Source organism: Pleurodeles waltl, chromosome 6 (assembly GCF_031143425.1).
Source record: "Pleurodeles waltl isolate 20211129_DDA chromosome 6, aPleWal1.hap1.20221129, whole genome shotgun sequence".
NCBI lineage: Eukaryota > Metazoa > Chordata > Amphibia > Caudata > Salamandridae > Pleurodeles > Pleurodeles waltl.
The window spans coordinates 150,891,403-150,910,439 of NC_090445.1; the positions used below are offsets into that span (position 1 = coordinate 150,891,403).

Genomic DNA, 19,037 nt, shown 5'->3' on the forward strand with positions numbered 1-19,037 from the left:
TGTACTCATGGTCTGATGGGCTCAGTGCCTATAGGTTATTGGTGTGTGAGCACACACAGGTCTAACAGACATGAAGGCAACTATGTAGGTAGACAAAATAAACATGCACAGAAGAACCATCTTTAGACAGCAAACACTCAATAGTACAGAACTAAAAACAAAAAGGGTCACATATAGTCATAACACCCATATAGGCACAATGGATGGATGAATGGACAAAAGACATACAGATATAGCTACATGGCAACAGGTGCGCTAACATGGATAACATCTAAAGTCATCGATCTGCACTCACGTTTACCAAGTCTGCAGACATCCATGCACACAAATCAAAAGCCAATCAGGTACCAGTGCCTAAAGTAAACAGAAAAACTGCAACATACAGAGAGAGAGGCATACACTAACCAGACCAACAACACGCCAAGATACACATTTATAATGGGTAGGGTGCCCACTAGAGCCACAGTTTGTGCAGGGGAGAACAGTCTGACTTAATCTGCAGGTTCTCTACAAAAAAAATATATATATATTTTGGATCGAGAAAAATAGACCATTCAATTTTTGGAGAAATCACTTTTACCAGATGATGGAATGGATGGCCAACCACATTCGCAGCAGTCTTCAGAAGAACTGTATGCCGAATATACTTTATATTGTGCACAGACGTCCCGGATTTACCCAGACAGCCCCGGTTTTTAGAGGACTGTCACGGTGTCTCTTAATTTTAAACAAATGTCCCGTTTTATGGAAGAATCATTACATAAATGTCCCGGTTTTTGGGACAAAGGTCAGATTATCTAGGGAAGCATAAATTCAAGGTATGTTCTCTTAACAGACGCCTACAAGTATGCAATAATTAAAGTAATTTATCGGTTACTGTCAGGCAGCACAGTCCCCTGTCTACTCACAGCAGAGATACGAGTGGGGAGCAGAGAGGTGGGTGGGGGTACACACACACACACATGTATAGGCACACATTCACAAAGCTACTAGACAAAACACGGGCTATGCCAGATATAAAAATGAGTGTAAAGTCGTTAGTCCTTCTTTTATGTCTGCCCTGTCCCGGTTTTTGCTCCTCAAAATCTGGTCACCCTAGCCAAGGGTGCGTTTATGTGGGCCAATGTGTGCCCAATTTCCGATAATTCTGGAGATAGTCTACAACCTGGTCTCTGGTGCAACTGCACCTGCTGCATTATTGGCAGGTAAACCCTGTCTCCTCTTCCCCAACATACACCTCCCCACTGCAACGAGCCTCTGATATGAGCTAAGATCGCACCAGGCTGTTTTTTTTCCACAGGCATGCCCAGAGGTTTGTCTCAGACAGCAGAAAAATAGGGAAATTCATCTAAAGGTTCTATTTTTCTCCCCACCAGAACACAAATAAAACAGCTATTGTACTATAAAATGTATTCTAGAGACTTCTCATTGATCCCTGACTGATAAAGTAAGCACAAAAAAAAAAACACACACACATTTGCCGACATGGAGGAAGCACTTACAGGTGCTTTCTCTGTGGCCTCTTTTGCTATTACTGGGAGGGCCAAAGGACATGTTTGGGTGGACCTGGCCCACTCGCTAGAACCGGGCCTGCTTCTAAAACTATATTTGAAATCAATAAGGCTGCAGTCTTAACTCTGCTTGCAACCACCAGGATTAAATACACAAAATGTATTAGAATACAATTTAACGTTGGCTTGATTTAGACCAAGGTACGTCAAGCAAGCAGCACTGCTCTGTATGATGAGGAAGTGCCCCTCCCTTGCCGAAGTAACCAGACCCGAACAAAACCCCACTCCATTTCCTGACTAGGCAGCACCTGTACAATAATGCATCCGGGAGAGAGGAAGGTGCGGCCGCCGCTCCTGCTGCATGCGACGGCCACTCCGTGGCCTCGTGCCACTCCACGTGGCGCAGACACTACGGCAGCCAATCACCGAGGGGCGGCGCTCTGCAAGAAGCCGGAACTATCATTGGCACCAACGAGGGACACTGCTCTAGTCTATGGCATCCATTTAGGCACCGCAGGATGTGAGGCGTTTCAAGGGGATTCACCAACATTTGTTTCCTTTTGTTGAGCTATAACAAATGCATATATAACACTTGGTCTGTATTTACTCTGCAACACGGAGGCAAGTCATCCTCTAACAATTAGGTGTGTTTTATATATATATATCGCTCCATACCAACCTCCTGCCGTTTGTAAGCACTGTAAGTTACCGAACTATTTTACCCATTCAAAGGTGCTCAATGCACCGTCATTGGAAGCCCGAGCGGGCCTTGCCGTGGCGCCGGCTCGCCGCTTGGCAGCCACTATTATGGCTTTTAAAACAGCATGTACCCTCCGCTAGCTGTATATAGCTTGAGGCAAAAGGCTCAAGCTGAATGGTCTTTGAGATTAAATAGATCGTGTAAGAAAGCAATAATTAAGGACTGCATTAATGACTCATTTTCTGTTCCACCGGGACTTTTGTTCAAATAACGTAAACAAAACGGGCCTCAATAAAACTCCCATTAAATACATACATTAAAAACAGTTAAATATGTATACTGCTCTGTAAAAATCCTTTGATCGATAAGATTTTTCTTTTCGGAGTTTGTTTTAGAGAAGAGAAGAATCTGTTTACTAAAACAATTATGCATGAGATTTTATCCTAACAAGGGAAGCAGGATGAAGCTAGTCAGCTATTAGAACTGGTGCAAGATAGAAGTAGTCAAAAACGAGAACTCTAGTCAGCAGGCGGTCAGCGGCATTGTGACCCACTCAAATCCGCCTCAGAGCACCACTGGAAAGGCAATTTACACTGAATTTGCATAGTCAAACTGAGCAAACATAGGCAGATGGAGCATTCTGTCGCTCTAATGGAGTGAGGTAGAAAATGGATCGCTGAAACAGGAAAAGTCAACAGCCCAGACCTAAGAGAAAAATCCAGTAACAGTGGCTTCAATCCTAAACCCATTACTCCCCCCCCCCCCCCCCCACACACACACACACACACACTCTTCACCTGAAAGGGCAGGTCGCAAAGTTCAATAGCTCCCAAAACCGGGCCAGAGAGCTTGACACCTACATCCAACATTTCAGGTTTGTCAGCATTAACCTTCAACCAATGCCGGCCCATTCAGCCCCATACCGCTGACTTACAGAAAAGCTCTTGCTAACAGCTTACAGGTCTAATCGATCAAGAAAGTTACCCCGAGTCAGCAAGAAGTTGGTAACAAAATGGCCCTGAAAAATTCCAAGTAAATAAGAGGGAAAGGAGTTTCTCTCGAGCTTGGCCCAGGCTCTACCAAACAATAAGAAGAAATTGAGCTTTTATGAGACATTGACTAGCAAAGGCTGTAAACTGAAATAGAGTTATAGACAGACGCATAATATGTAATACCCAACGCGATCGAGAAATGGGGGGGTGAGATTTGGAAAACCAAGTCTTAATGAAAATAGAGCGTGGAAGGAGCGCCCACCAGAATGACCGGCAACTCATGTCTAGAGATATGAGCAATTTTGCCACCCGAGTATGCTGATGGATGGCGTTTAAGGGTCAGAGAGCTACAGTGGCAGCTTCCACAAACCTGATAACTATACACAGTACAGAGGAGGTGAAGTGGTGCAACATGACCAAGACCATGTAATTGCATGGAATAGTTAACCATGGAATAGGCAGTGTTGAGTATAGCCTTATTTTTAATTTAACAGACTCTTGATTAAGTAAACTGCTGGGCAGTAAAGGTGTAAACAACCCCTAACACAGATACCACATAAACCCTGCATCAATCAACTGTTCTTGCAGAACATGCCAGGGTTAACATTTGTTTTCTGTCATAGGAAAGAAGGATGTCGAAGGCAATGGCAAAAATCAGCATCCTGCTGGGCCCAGGACGCCAGTCTGATGCGCGGACGTGCGCTGCATGCAGACACAAAGGGAGGGTGAAGGAGAAACAAGAGTGATGAGCGTAAAAATACTGAATTATATCTACACTACCTACAGTTCATTCTAAGAGGGCACTATCTTCCACAGAAAGGTTTCGATTGATGTTGAAAAGCCCTAAAACAAGAAATAACAGCAGCTGCTTTGGCTATCAGTGGACTCCCTCTTCAGCAGAGCAGAAGCATCAGTGTGTGAGGGTGCAAACAGACACGGAGGGGAAGGATGCGCAGAGATGAGAAGGTGCCAGGGGAAGAGGAGTGCAAAGGGTTAGGAGTGGAGGATGCAAGGTACTGGGGCAGACAGATGAAGCGGGTACAGGTTCGAGATAAAAAGGAACAGGAAGGTAGCAGACAGGGCCAAAGGGGACAAGGGAGCAAGTTTTCAAAAGGGCTATGGAATAGCAAGGGGGTGATGGTGAAGGGTATGTTCCGGGGATGAATAAAGGGTAAAGAAGAAACGCATGGGCTGTGAGGCAGAGAGAAGAATCCTGGAAGGCACAGCGGAGAAATGGCAGTGTGGGAAAGGAGGCAAGGACGAGTAGACATGAGGGCATGGCCTGGGACCCTGGTTCCTCTTCTGTATGCCAATAAATGACAGTGTGGTGATGGCTTGGTTATCTGAAAGGAGGAAAATGGGCCTTCTGACCAAAAAAAAGAAAAAAAAGCACAATTACTACAGTGAGAACTTTGTACTTCCAGTATCCCTGCTCCATATTAATAGTGCAATTAAAAAAAAAAGCAAGAGAAAGCAATTAAAAAACAAGATCTTAGATAGTCCCTAGTTCCCCCAAAAGAAACCATAATAGCTTGAGCAAACTAAGCATCTGATTGAGAATAGACATCCGGAGCACTGTGCGTACAATATATACTCATGATAAACGCACCACTGGACAGCTACCGCCTTGAGGCAGCATGAGACTGGGAAAGGAGCTAGGTGGCAGAAATAAATTGTACTATCATTGGAGGTGCCTTGGTTCCGAGGACCATAAAGGAAGTCCTTCCCCATTTGTGGCATACCATTGGATATAATAGTTGACTCAACTCCTTAAACACAGTCTGCTCAGAGGATAAAATGCGCCTATTACACCGCTATATTAGGAACGCCCTTTTTGCAACTCATCATGCACATTGTAATCTTTAAATATACATTCCAAATCGGTGAAAATCCTTTCCTTATGCTTGAAACCATGGCCAAAGTTCCTGCTAGGAAGACATAAACCTAATAAATTCTTAGATGCTCAAGGCATAGCTCTGATCAAGATCCTGGAGTAACTGAGGCATAAAGAGTAAGCTATCCACCGTAAATGTACCTTGATAACAAGCTCTAAAGGTAATGAATGTGTGGCAAGTGATTGATCCCTGGCACTGTCAAACTAGAACTTTGCTTACACAGTAGAACCTATTGTTTATTTGCAAGGTTAAACCATAACACCCACGTCGGTGTGATTAGGGTACCTGTGTGATCTTGTTTTCACAAACTAATTTGATAAAAGCCTATTTTTGGAATTCATTACTTATTGGAGACTGTGATAGAACATCCTCTGCAATTCCTGCCTCAGAAATCATGATAGGATCTCCCCACGATACTGTTTTTTCCGCTCTGAATGAAGTAAGAGTTGAATCTCGTCTACGCTGGACAAGGTAAAGATACAGCGTATGGAAGCACCTATGGCAGTTACACAACAAACAGAAGCTATCCCATTACATTACAGCATCATGACCTTTCACTGAACCATTTCAAGATTTATGGAAGAAGCAAATATTGATGGAAAACTAATTTAAGGGCTACAGCAATGAAAGCTTTGGTCACATTTGGAAATGTGGCGACACAAAACTCTGACAGTTAAGTTCCAGAAATATGGAATGTGGTGCACATACATCATCCAGGAGGACTTAATCATCAGGAAGTGCTACCACTTGTTTATAAAACTGTAAACTTGGTCACCCTGGAAAGGAGCATTTAGGTTTGCAGAAACATCTTGTGCCTAGGTCACAAAATATTAGAGGTTGGGCGTGCTAACATTTACAGGGAGAGCCCAGCCAAAGGCCTGGCTCAGATCTTACAGCCCGTGCATGAGCTGAGTCCTTAAAATGTTTGCTATTTAAATCACACAACAAACATAACGTGAAATATGATGTAGCCGCTTCAAAACTTAAGACACTGTATTTCCTTGACAAGTGAAGCTTTGACATCAATACTCTCATTATAGCAATGTACTGAAAAGTACTTTAAAAAAAAAAAAAAAAAAAAACTTTTGAAAAATTTGGCATACATCGTTAGCGCACTAATAGTAGTGCTTTAATGGGCAGGCACCGTTCAGTACTAAGTACCTGCACTTCTTTATTTTGCGAGGGAGTTTACCTGCACCTCATAGCACAACTGCAATAACCTTAATGGGAGAGCACAGGCACTACTCTGGAGCAAAAAGGTACTCGAAAGAGTGAGTATCAACACTTCCTCATTTCAATTTAAAGCAATGACTAAGAGGCATGACAACTGTCATGTACACATTGTACGTGATCCAGATTATTATAGAACAACATCATACTCTAATACATCAAGCACAATAGGCTTTTGTACAACTGGTATTCTGAACCCACATATTTGAAAGTGCTTTAATGAAGAAAAAAAAATGTGGGTGAAATAAAAAATATTTCCCTAAGATCACACAATTTAAGCAGGGAAGCTGCGATTCATCTAGGGTTTCTGTTTTCAGTTTGTACAAATGAGCTAGGACATGGGTATCAACTTGTCTTTCCTTGTTAAGACTTTGTTTTTACCTTTGTGCATTTTCCTACAATATTTGTATAGCATGTACCCGACCCCAGGGTACTGAGGCTACTTACAGGAACGTTAGTTACATCATACAAGGTCACATTCATTATTAAGGCAGGGCGATATTAAGTGATTTGCCAAGAAACACAGGGCGTTGAGCCGATGCAGAGACTCGAATCTGCTCGGCAGTTCCGGTGGTAACGCCACATACTGGGTAGAGGGAGGGAGGCAGACAGGGGCCATTGAAAGCTCGACTCCTTGTGGGTTAAAGGTTCCAGTAGGACCTTGAGCCGAGCCAGAGCCAGGTTTCAGGGTCAAGCTTTCAGGGGATCATCCGCCTCTACCAAATATATGAATCTGTCTCAGAGAAAGGATTGTTGCTGCTGAACAGTCTGGGAAGGGTTACAAAGTCATTTTCAAACAACACCAATTTCATTATTCTATTGTGAAAAAGATTTACAAATACAGAAATTTAAATATGGTTGCACATCTACCCAGGAACAGACACCCCAGCAAACTCATCCCAAGATCAGACGGTATGAAACTACTATCACCACAAAGAACACTAAGGCACCATTCAACGATCCAGAAGTTTCTGTCAAGGAAGTAAGCATTCATTACACAGTAAGAGTTCATGAATCAACTATCAGTAAAAGATTGAACAACTATTGATTTCATGGAAGAGCAGCCAGAAGAAAACCCCTTCTAGGCAAATAGCACCAGAATGAACAATTAAACTTCTAGAACAATGTCCTCAGGATAGACATGACCAAAGTTGAGTGACTGGGCGAGAACGTACACCAATATGTTTAGTGAAAACCAAGCACTGCGTACCATACCAACGTCAAGCATGGTGCTGAAGGGGCCTGCCTCGTGATAATTTGGACCTGCTTTGTAGCCACATGACCTCAATGTCTCACAATCCTGGAGTCTACCATAAATGTGCCACTCCTACTTTTTCCCAAAAAAAATAAAAATGTAAAAGTGGCACAAGCCATGTTTTGCAGACAACACATTTATCATGGCATCCCGGGCAATAAATTAATGAAAGCCAAAGATTATATTGAACCGCTCCTGACAGGACAGACAGATGAACAAGTAACTACTCAATAGAGGAGAACATCAAAACAAATATTATTGGACGATGAAGCACCCCCAGTCACCACTGATGTTGCAGACTCTCACTAAAACTTAACAGAATTTCATTTTAAACTATGAACGGCTGGGGAGGGGGGGCGAGTCTACAAGTTAAAGTCTTTGCAAAACGTACATTACTGCAAACCATAGGCACTGGTCGCACAGCAAAGCGACAGTGCAAACACTTAAGGTTTCACTCCGAATCTGGAGCTAATCCAGTTTCAGGGATCTGGTGCAAAATGGGGGTTCAGAACTAAAGAATGTTGCCTCAAGCATCCTCCGATCTTTCATATTTAAACAGCAGAGAAAAGTATTTCCATCATTTGATATGGCGCACGTCAAAATTATTTTCACAGTTTGACAGAGCTCCTCCTAAAGTTGGTAAGTACATGCATTCTCAGACTCTCCGCTACACACCATGCTTACTTACACACAATGACATCTGTCTGAGGCATTAAACACCCCTTCAACCAGTGAACCGGATACAAAAGCAGAGCGTTCCTCAACCCAGTCAGGGGCATTAGGTGCTATATGAATAATACAGTCGGACTAATCAGAAAGCGCTTCAGGCCACGCAATCGGTATGGAAAGCAATATAGAAATCAAAATATGTTTCTAGAAGCCAGTCCATCGATGTTGTGTAGAGTTAGTTAACCTCTTGCCCCACTATGCTGAAATCATAATATTCTTTCAGGCTTCTACGTAGGCAGCCTCTCTGAGCTTAATTCCATGGCGTTTTTCCATTATAAGGACTGGTAGCAGATCGGATGCTCTTTCGTTGATTTCATTTGAGTCTCACTCACCCAGACTGGGAACCGAAGACTTTACTACGAACTGCCCTGCAAGCCTAAACCTGGCAATCTGCAATCTCATCCGTTCGTCTTTAAACATGCTGCACGCCTGTAAAAACAAGATGCACACTGCGAGCGTGGGGCTAATTTCAGAAGGTGTTATTGCATACGGTTATCGCTGGTAATTAACTGATACGGACGAAAGCCGGGCCAAATTAGGGGGCAGTAGGCGTACAGAAGCCAGGCCGAATTAGGGGGTAGGAGGCGTTATTTACCGTAAAAACAACATTGTCAGGCGAGCAATCCTAAGTGTAGTATGCACTGCACACGAGGCACGCCCCAGAGCCTTCTTTGTAAAGAAGGCGAGGCAGAAAATCCTCGTTACGGGAAACGACACCAAGATGCTGCCTCTGAACAAGTCTTCTGTCCAAGAAACAATTAAGGCAACTGACCGGCTTTGTCAGAGCGGCCCGAGGGCCAGATGTACTAGCCTTTTGCGCCTCGCAAACGGCGAAAAACGCCGTTTGCGAGGCGCAAAAGGCCTCACGCGATGCAGAAACACATTTTGCGAGTCGGTATGGACTCGCAAAATGTGTTTCCGACTCGCAAATAGGAAGGGGTGTTCCCTTCCTATTTGCGAGTCGCACCGCGATGTAGAGTTGATTTGTGACCGCAAAAGCAGTCGCAAACCAACTCGCAGTTACCATCCACTTGAATCGCAAACAGGAAGGGGTCCCCATAGGACCCCTTCCCCTTTGTGAATGTTCACAAAATTATTTGAAAAAAACTGAAACAAAAAGGTTTTGGTATTTTTTCTATTTGCAGCTCGTTTTCCTTTAAGGAAAACGGGCTGCAAAGAGAGAAAAAAAAAAAAACTGCTTTATTGAAAAGCAGTCACGGACATGGTGGTCTGCTGTCTCCAGCAGGCCACCATCCCTGTGAGTGCCTAGACTCGCTATGGGGTCGCAAAGTGCGACCCACCTCATAAACATTTATGAGGTGGGTCTTTGCGACCCCATAGCGAGTCGCAGAAGGTGTCTCAGACACCTTTCTGCATCGCGAATTGCGAGTTGCAATTTGCGAGTCGCTTTGACTCGCGAATTGCAAGTCGCAATTTGTGACTTACCTACATCTGGCCCCTAGTCCCACTGGATAAAGGGGGCAGCAGTGACTCGGTTATCCAGATAAGGTGATGGAAAGTGGGAAACCCAAGTACTACTTGTGACAAGGTGAAAACGTTGTAGGTTACTTATACATAGCGCTTGAGGTGCAGTTTCAAGGTGCTGTGGGTAAACAGAAGAGGAATGCAGGAAAGAGTGAAGCGGATGCGGGGACAATGGGATAAGTAGAATGAACGGTAGCGGTGAGAGGAAAGGAGACTTAAAGCAGTGGTTCCCAACCTGGGGTCCAGGAACCCCTGGGGGTCCGCAAAGCCGCCTCCCTTCCTCCTCCTCGACTGCTTAGAAAATTCAATAATATTAGGAGATTAGGTCACCAGCTCTCAGTAATGACTCAGTGGGGGTCCTTGGGTTCCAGTAATGATAAAGTGGGGGGTCTAAGAAGTCAAAAAGTTGGGAACAACTGACGACGATTAACAGGGATAGAAGAGGGGAAGACAACAGGGAGAGAAGAGGGGAAGACAACCGAAGAGGGAGGGACTCAACAGAACTGCCAGTTACCGGTAAACTACTGGAAACATACAAGGCTACATGTTTTCGGTATGGTTTCTGGACTACTTTTTCTCTTTATTTCGCAGCGCAATCACGCTCGTTTTTTTTTTTCTCCCATTCAATGTGGCAAGAAAAGTCCGGTTAGGAGTTTACAACGCTAATAGCTCTAACTCGACATAATGCAAGACCCGTTGCATTGTAAATGCTTGTTTTATTATTTCGTTCACTGGCAACCTTAGCCGCCCAGTGGCTGAGCTCTTCATGCAGAACAGGCACTGGACAATCCTTTCTGACCTCAAGACTTGCAAAGGTCACCTCCTAACCTGACTGCCTCTCAATAAATCACAATGTGGCAGCTTGTATTTTTTCAATTAGTTTGTGAAATTCATCACCCTAAGTGCTATAACCAGAATTTTGGTTATAACCGCCAGGACATATTTTCACAGCACTACCTTTCACCGTAACAAGGTCTCAGTTATTCATTTAATAGTTTAACGCACTAGTGTAGTCACTGTGCAGGATACTCTTGATAAATCCGTCTTTTTCTCTACTTACTTCACTTAAAAGGATGAAGTTCTGGACACCATGTCCTCTTAAATGGGTAAAAAACAAATCCTTTCAGCACACTCCTTTGTTCACCACAAACTAACAGAAGCAAAGTGGAGGAAATGCAATGCAGAACGAGAAGAGTACCTGAACTACTGCTCGCCAGCAAAGCTTGATTTTGCTCAGTTCACAGGTTTTGTAAACATCTGTGCAGCTTTTGAGTCGCTTACATGCGCTTTTGTGCATCAGAGCCACATACAGGAAGGCAGCCTTAGCAGGGACGATGTACCGGTAATCACTGAACTACTTGATGCCACCTACAAAACCCAGGAGCTCTTTGGCCAGCTCCTTCACCATCAACTACTTACTCGAAAGGCACAAAACTATATTTGAAATAATGAACGCTTGATGTCAAGCTTCCTAAAAATGTTTGTATCCCACAAGGTGTTAGACCGCCGAATGATTTGAAATCAGCGATTATGCCACCTCAGCAAATATACCTTCAGTTGTTTGCATTATTCACTGTCCAATTAGTAATATTTATTTGGCCAATAGCCTTCTCAGAGATCACGTCTGATGGAGTATGCATCTAATTGCGTATGTTGTAGACATCGTCCACCTTAGCAAGTGTTATGTCCCATAGTATGCTCTTAAACACTACCTAGCATGCCAACCCATTAAGGCAGCTCTTCTATCGGACTTCTTTAACAGATGCCTAACACTTACATCCATGTAGAGCTAACGAAAGCATTCATGCTTCTACTGCAAACTTAGTCGGATTCTACTAACATGACAAGCTAGAGGTACTCTTTTGGTCTCACTGATTGTGTCAAACAGTTAGAGAGCATCAATAAGGCCCAGATTCTGATATTATGGAAGGTATTAACATCCTGGAACCCATCATATGTGGTTCGGTCTGTGGATATTTTATAAAACTGGGTAGTCTATATTCATGTACTTGTTAGATCAGTCAGTACACCTCAGCGCTCTTCCCTCCGTCCCCTCCCTGCCCCCTCCCCCAACCCCCCCTGTTTGTTGGCCTCCTCTGATATGGTCAATGATATGCTTTGAGCAAGCATCCAGGAAAGTTCTGGACTGATTAAAGTTCTATCTCTACCTTCACTCCTCTACCCCACAGTTAGGCACTCTCCGAGCTATTTCTTAACATTTATTTGAACATTTGGATTACTCCCTAAATAATGTATTTAATTTTAATGTATATAATCAAGCCTATGACACCCAATTTCTAGTCGGGGTCTGGCCCTCCACTGCTTTCAACACACAGAAAACTGTGCATCAGTTGCAACAAACCTGCAACTAATGGGCAGAAGGCTTCACTACAATCTCAAATCCTTCTCTTCTGAAATCTTCCCCTATGTCACAACATTGTAGGTGGCTGCACCTTATTCTACATGCCACCTTCCCAGCTGAATAATTAAGTGGTTAGAGTTGACAATTATTTGTTGTTGGTCGTTCCAATTAAGATGCCAAGGAAAATCTGGTTCCATTATTTGAGGTTCTTGAAGAAACACTTTCTTTATTTGGGTTTCCCACAGAGAGTGGGTTTACGGTACCTGGGCATGACGCGTGCCTAGCATTCGCAGTACCTTTTCAGGATCTGCAGTTCCCGCATGCCGAAGATGCAGGTCCGGATCCCCTGTAGCTATCTTGGTACTGCAGAAACTGGACATCATTTTTGGTCTTGGGGGATCCACACATACTGAAAAGACACTGCAGATCCCATTATTTATTTTAAATTTGTTTTTTGTTCATTTAGCCTGGAGGGTCCTCCGAAGACACAGTCACCGTTTAAAGCCTGCGGCTCAGGGTGTATCTATATGGCCTTTCACTTTTTTGTTCAAAGATCGTACCCTGCATCCTAAAATGGCCTCCATAAGAGAACGTTTTCCCCCTCTGCAGGCAATCATATCACTTGGGTTCGCTGCACCAACTCTGGAACTGTGGATTCGAACGGGACTAGGAGATTCAACCTTTTTTTTTTTTTTTTTTAATCTGCACATTTTTAAATCAGAGTTATAAAACAGTTAACCCCTTTAGCCTTCCCAGCCACAATTTTAAATTGTTAGGTCTCTAAAAACAACTAAGCAGATTTACACAAAACCAGAAAAAGGATGCTCTCTGAGTAAAGTTCTACTTTCATGCCAAGTCTGGTGTAAATCCGTTCAGCAGTTTAGGCTGTAGGCACCAGCAATATTTCCTGTGGATGTTGAAAACACGTTTTTTTTGTCACCAACCCGCTTTAACTTTTCTTTCCCCTGTTTGAAACTGCACATATATTGGCAGGCCAATTTTTGGCTCCCTACACCAAACAGTTACCAATTTGGTGCAAATCCATTGAGGGAGATCAAAATTTGTAGGAAAATCAAAAAATGCCTTTTCAATAGAAAAATTGATAGATAAAAAGTTTCACTGGGGAGCCACGTTCAAATTCCACCAAGGTGTACTATCCTAGAAATGATGGTATTAGGCCACAAACTGCCATTACAGGCTGATCAGGTTTTCAAACCAGTATCCCTACCTCTTTAGACAAAGAATCTGAATTTATATTTTCTATGTAAAAGAACAGCAGCGGTTGCTTCACTTCACAGTGACCAGCTGTAGTTAAGCAACCAACAGAGTGGAACTCAAACATGGAAAACTGAGGACTGCAAAACCAGCATTTCAAGTTTGTAGAGGTACATTTTACTGCATGCTTGCAAAGGGTGCTCAGAATTTAATGGAAACTCTGAAGTTTTGTTACAATAGGTACAAATCAGGATGTTTATATATACGAACAGTTGCACCAGCAAGAGGACTAAGCTTCACTAACACATAAGATCATAAAATACTACAGTGGTGGCTTTTCGCCCCAGTAATTCAACTCTATACGTTATTGTGACATCAGAGCAACGAGGATGAATGGACTCCATTCTAGAGTGGAAAAACTCTATCCAATACTGAGGCACCCCACCCTAAAAGTAGCACTGCTGCAGAACAGCAATAGTTCTTTGTGGTGCTGATTACATGGATCCTCAAAGGGTAAGCTTATGAGCTCATCCTTCCATCTGCTTTTCACTTATGTTACATTTTTTCACGCATGTAATCCGTTCCTAGACTACCCATGCAATATCTGCAGGTCAGATTACAAAAATACACTTTGTCGGCTTACTGGACAAATAAAGACTGCTCTACAGAGTCCTAAACATCTATTGTAGCATGTATAGACTGATAAGGGTGCCAACACCAGTTTTGCTCTGGTGGAACAACGTAAGGTCAGATGGCTACAGGCAAGCAAAGTATTTCCATATTGTCAACGAGCCACCATAAGAGGAAGTGAACAACAACAGCTGTCGCAGGCCTGAGCTTGCAGAAGTGTAATTTGCCCAAGAAGACATCAACACATTTCCATTTTAGGGTCTCTGCCGTACAACATGGCTAAAAGACATTGGCAAAGCCAACAGCTCTCACGTAGGTGAGATCTATGGGCCTTGCCAATGCTTGTTTTAACAACAACAAAACCAAACTTTCTGAAAACGAACACTAAATCGGGCATGGAACACCACTGAATGGCATAAAAAGGTAGGGTACTCCACCATACACAACAGTTCGCAAAAGCATTCTGCACAACGTGTACCATTATTCCTTTCCATCAGGCAGGTAAGACACTGACATCTCAGCTCCAAGGAGTTCTATGAGTCCTGTTCACACATTACGATGAGCAGAGGTCAACTCACGCCCCACTGCTTTTACTAGAAGGAAAAATAAAATGATAACATGAGTGTTATTATCATTTTAGTTTTCAGCTGAGCCAGGTTAGGGTGGGCCTGGAGGGAGGAGTGGTTCATGCACACTTTGCATTTCTCCTCCAGGCTGTATTGCACAGCCGGGAGGAGAAAGTGCAGAGGCCTTCACTCGCTCTGTGAGCACCAAAGGAGGCCCCTCACACCAATTACGATGCTGCTGTCATGCTGGTGACAGCAGCTGCATGATTGGCTGAGGGGAGTCTGTGTGCTTCCCGGACGAGGAGGACAGAGGAGACGAACCCGTCTCAGGAGGAAACAGGTGTGTTTTTTTTTTTCGTTTTTTTTCCCCAACTCTACCCAAGTGTATAACACCTTGGTTAGAGATGTACTCCTCTTGGAAAACAGAAGCAAAATGTTCCAAATCCAAGTTACTCACACACCATCTCTTACGTTGAAATCTCAAGCGATGCGTGATATAATAACCAGTAGCCAATGATTTACAATGTAATCGAATGGAGCTGCAGTCAAGAGTGGCAAGATCTTCTGCACTTATAAACTGAAAGAACAAAGGTGGTCATGAAGCGGTTACACATTCCTGGAGGCTGAATCCTTGACTGGCAGTCATTACTATAGATATGTACTTTAGTATGATGTTCAGTAGGATGCTATGCTGGTCTCAGCATACCAGATTCACAGGAAAGAGTCTGTACTCCAATAGGTTACTCATACGAAAGTAATCAGGGCTATGGAGCATTGTGGATTTGCCCATTGAAGACAGCTTACCGGTAAAAAAAAAAAAAAGAACAAAAAAATGCCCGGTTTAAAATACTGAATTCCATCAACAGCTGTGGAGGGTAGACCTAACACAACACTAATAAAGAACTTTGAAAAATGACCAGGTTCTTATGTCACCAGTATTGCAAGAGATTATTAGATTGGATATAAATTTTAAAGCAGCACCACAAAGTTTTTGCTGAATATAATGTGATTCTGTCTCCTCGAAATAATGGTACCTAATAATCTATATGCATCTAGTCTAGGCCCATGAGATACCATTACACTAACTGTGTATTATTCCCCGTTTTTCTGAAAGATATTTTAATGAAAATACGTTTGTTATCTACGGAATAAAACATATTTAAAAAAAGCTAATTATTTAGATTTTTTCAGTAGCATGGACACAATCACTGGAGATGTCTGAGAGTTTTACAGCGACAAATGAATGAGACTGATGACACTAAGTTTTGTAACTGAAACTGCCATCTTTCAATCGATAGTAAAAGATCAATATTAAACACAAAAAAACACTAGTTAAGCATATTTAAACAGATAAATAAAAAGCAAGACCATATGATTTTGTATAGTACAAAAAATTAAGAGATCCGACCAATCTGTAATAAGGTGTAAAAACATAAATAGTACAAGTTGTGTCAGTTGTTAAGTACAACATTCCCATACTAGTTATGTAGTAGGCCCTCCCAGGAATAGAATGCCATTTGAATATGATCACAAGGCAAACATTGTTATAGGAACTGCTAATGATAAGGCTAGAGTTAATTCTGCCATTAATGTGTGTGAGAAGTTGAATTGAGAAGTGCTGTTGCATTTGAATAATTAATAATCCATTCTGAGTATTGAGACCCCAATGCACAGAGAGGAAGAGAGAGAGAGAGGGAGAGGGAGGGAGAGAGAAACCCCAGATCAGCTAATGCATATTAAGTTTGTAGTGTTTAAAGGATATGCTGGAGCAGTGAGGTTTGAACACAGAATATGTAAATAACGATGTCACATTACAAGCCTTATATGTACCCGCTGGGTGATTTATTTGGCTAGGAAAAATAATACCCAATTGTTTTGATAAATATATGTCTGTGAAAGGTTTACTGGTTATGCTTTATCCAAATAAACATTCAATGTCCTAACAAAAATAATACCTTCCTCAGAATAAAAAAAAAACACTACTCTCAGCAACCAAAAAATTAAAAAAACATGCCATTATACCTCAACATTATGCATTTTTTACATCAGAGTTTCTGGTCTCCATTTACTATCTTCTGAAAATGATTACTACCACCTACCCTATACTTTGAAATGGTAAATAAATTAGACCAATACTGATGCCTCCTTATGAGGGTTGTACATCAACCAAAACCTACTGTAGGCTCCCAGAAGATCATAAAAATCTAAGAGAAAGCGCTGTTTTGTGGCTAACGTATGGACAAAATGTCTATAGTCTTATAATACATGGGATTCTGTGATCCCTGTATAAAAACACCATTCTCCAGTTTCTTTATAATCAGTGACTTGTGATGCACCCAGTCACCGATTATAAAGAAAATATGTCAGAACTTGACTATTAATAAGTTATTACAGTCGAGCTCCGGCATCACAATGCCTGCTCGTAGAGCCAGCAGCCAAGGTGAAAAGTAGGTCAGGTCATAGAGCATAACTGAAGCAGCTGTTTAAAGCAACGAAAATGTAATGTTGCTTTTCTTTCTTTTGCTCTACTTTTCTAGCTTACAAAGACAAGCAGGAAGAATATGTATATTTTTTGCACTCCTTAGATAGAGAAAAGCTAGAACCTTTCTGCATGTTTCTACACATTCAGAACTACTACAGGTTTTGTTTTTTAAAGCTGACTTGTAATGAACTTCTTCTAATATCTGTTATCAACAAATATCTAACAGGTGTTTGATGTATTTAAATTTGCACTAGAGGTTTTATTCTTCACGTTCAAAACCACTCTTGTTTTTTCATATGAAAGAGCTACACATTATGGTTTCAAGGTGTTTGTGGGAAAGGTGATGGTGTGACCATGTATTTAATGGGATAATACATGGTCGTGCATGATAAGGATATTGCAAGTCACCTCTGAGTTCCAGAAACTTATAAAGTAACTCTGCCTTCAGCCTCGTTCCTCTACAGGGTTATGGAACTCCTCTGTGACTTGCAATATCCTTATAATGTATGGAATCCGGTACTTCATCCACTATATGTAACTGAAATCCTCTCTTTACCATCCAATATATCCACCTTTCAGCTAAGATGACCCCAGTCAATTTGGTTTGCATGATGCGCTATACAAAAAAATCGCCATTCATTCATGATTTAAAAAATCTTAGTATGAATTGATTTCAATTTCGTACACACTCACAAAGTCACTTTTACTGCCCTCCACTTTGTTGATGCTCTCTCTAGACTATGAAGCCTCCATAGTGCTTAGTATCAGCAAAGCACTTTGTGAATAATAGTATATTCTATTTCTTCGTACACCTGTATTCACATTGGTGCTTGCACTCTCTTACTAGTAAGGCTTGCTTCAGGCTGTCCTACCTGTGCGTCGATGCCAGGTTTAGGGTATACATACAGACAGTCCACCTCATATACAATGCTGCACTTTATAAAAGCTTATAATACTGTTGCTGTGCCCCTGTATTCTTGTTATCTGCTCACACATTCTGTTCTGCTCGTCCCTAAACTCTCCACTGTTGATAGCCCTGCAGCTTGACATACAGACCTTTATACAGAAGTATGGAGCACCGTGTTTCCCTATGTGTCTGCTTTCTGCGTACAGCCCCCACCCCCCTGTCCTGAGATATTTGTACGGAAGCCCCTCATCTTAGAACCGTGTACTTCACCGAGTAGACTTGCATCCGTAAAATACAGCGCTTTCTTACATAATAAGTCACTTGTGTGCTCATATGATATATTTCTGGTGTCCGAGCATTCATCTGTTTGAAATGCTTCTCTCTGCAGACTATCCTGTCCTCCCCTGTGGGAATGCATCCATACCACCTACCAGGTTTCTATATTTGATCCAACATTGTTAGGTTTATTATTGCGAACTAAAAAGGAACACCTAGGCCAATGAGGCGGATGGACTGTCTACGGTGTATGGATGTCTGTTTGGGACATACAGAGCACAAGTGCCACTCTTGCTGGCTTGAACAAAAGGCTGCGAGCCCACCTTCAGAGATTACTGAACGGTCCATTCTGCAAATCGCGGAGCATTTGGACACAACTGTCAATACTGTAAACTAACAAAAAGACGTGCTTTGGAAAATATAGATTTCAATTTCAAACTGCAATGCATAAAGAAATGCATTTTTAATGAGTACCTATAAAGAAAATAAAAAAACGACCTTATGACTTCTAAACCAGGTCAGTGAGATGTAATTGACTGCACGGCCCTTATATGCACACAACAAACAGGCTTTCAGTGTTGATCTCTGTACTACATCACTTGATCAGGTGATAAACAAATGCTCATCCTTCCCACTCTGCGCTAAGACCACACTGAGAATAAAGTTCATACAACGCATATATCACACTTACCTACAAAAGCGACAAAGATCCGGGCATGGGTCCCTGTGACATCTATGCCCCAGCCTGCTGGGCTGCTTAACTCGATTTTATTTAGCAAACCCCTGCCCGCATCCCTACCAC

At 42.3% G+C, this 19,037-nt stretch overlaps 1 protein-coding gene across 2 annotated transcripts in view; it reads right to left on the minus strand.

Moving 5' to 3' along the window:
• The window catches only part of ACLY (ATP citrate lyase), a 281,182-nt gene that overhangs the window by 261,842 nt on the left and 303 nt on the right, over positions 1-19,037 (minus strand). The window lies entirely within an intron of this gene.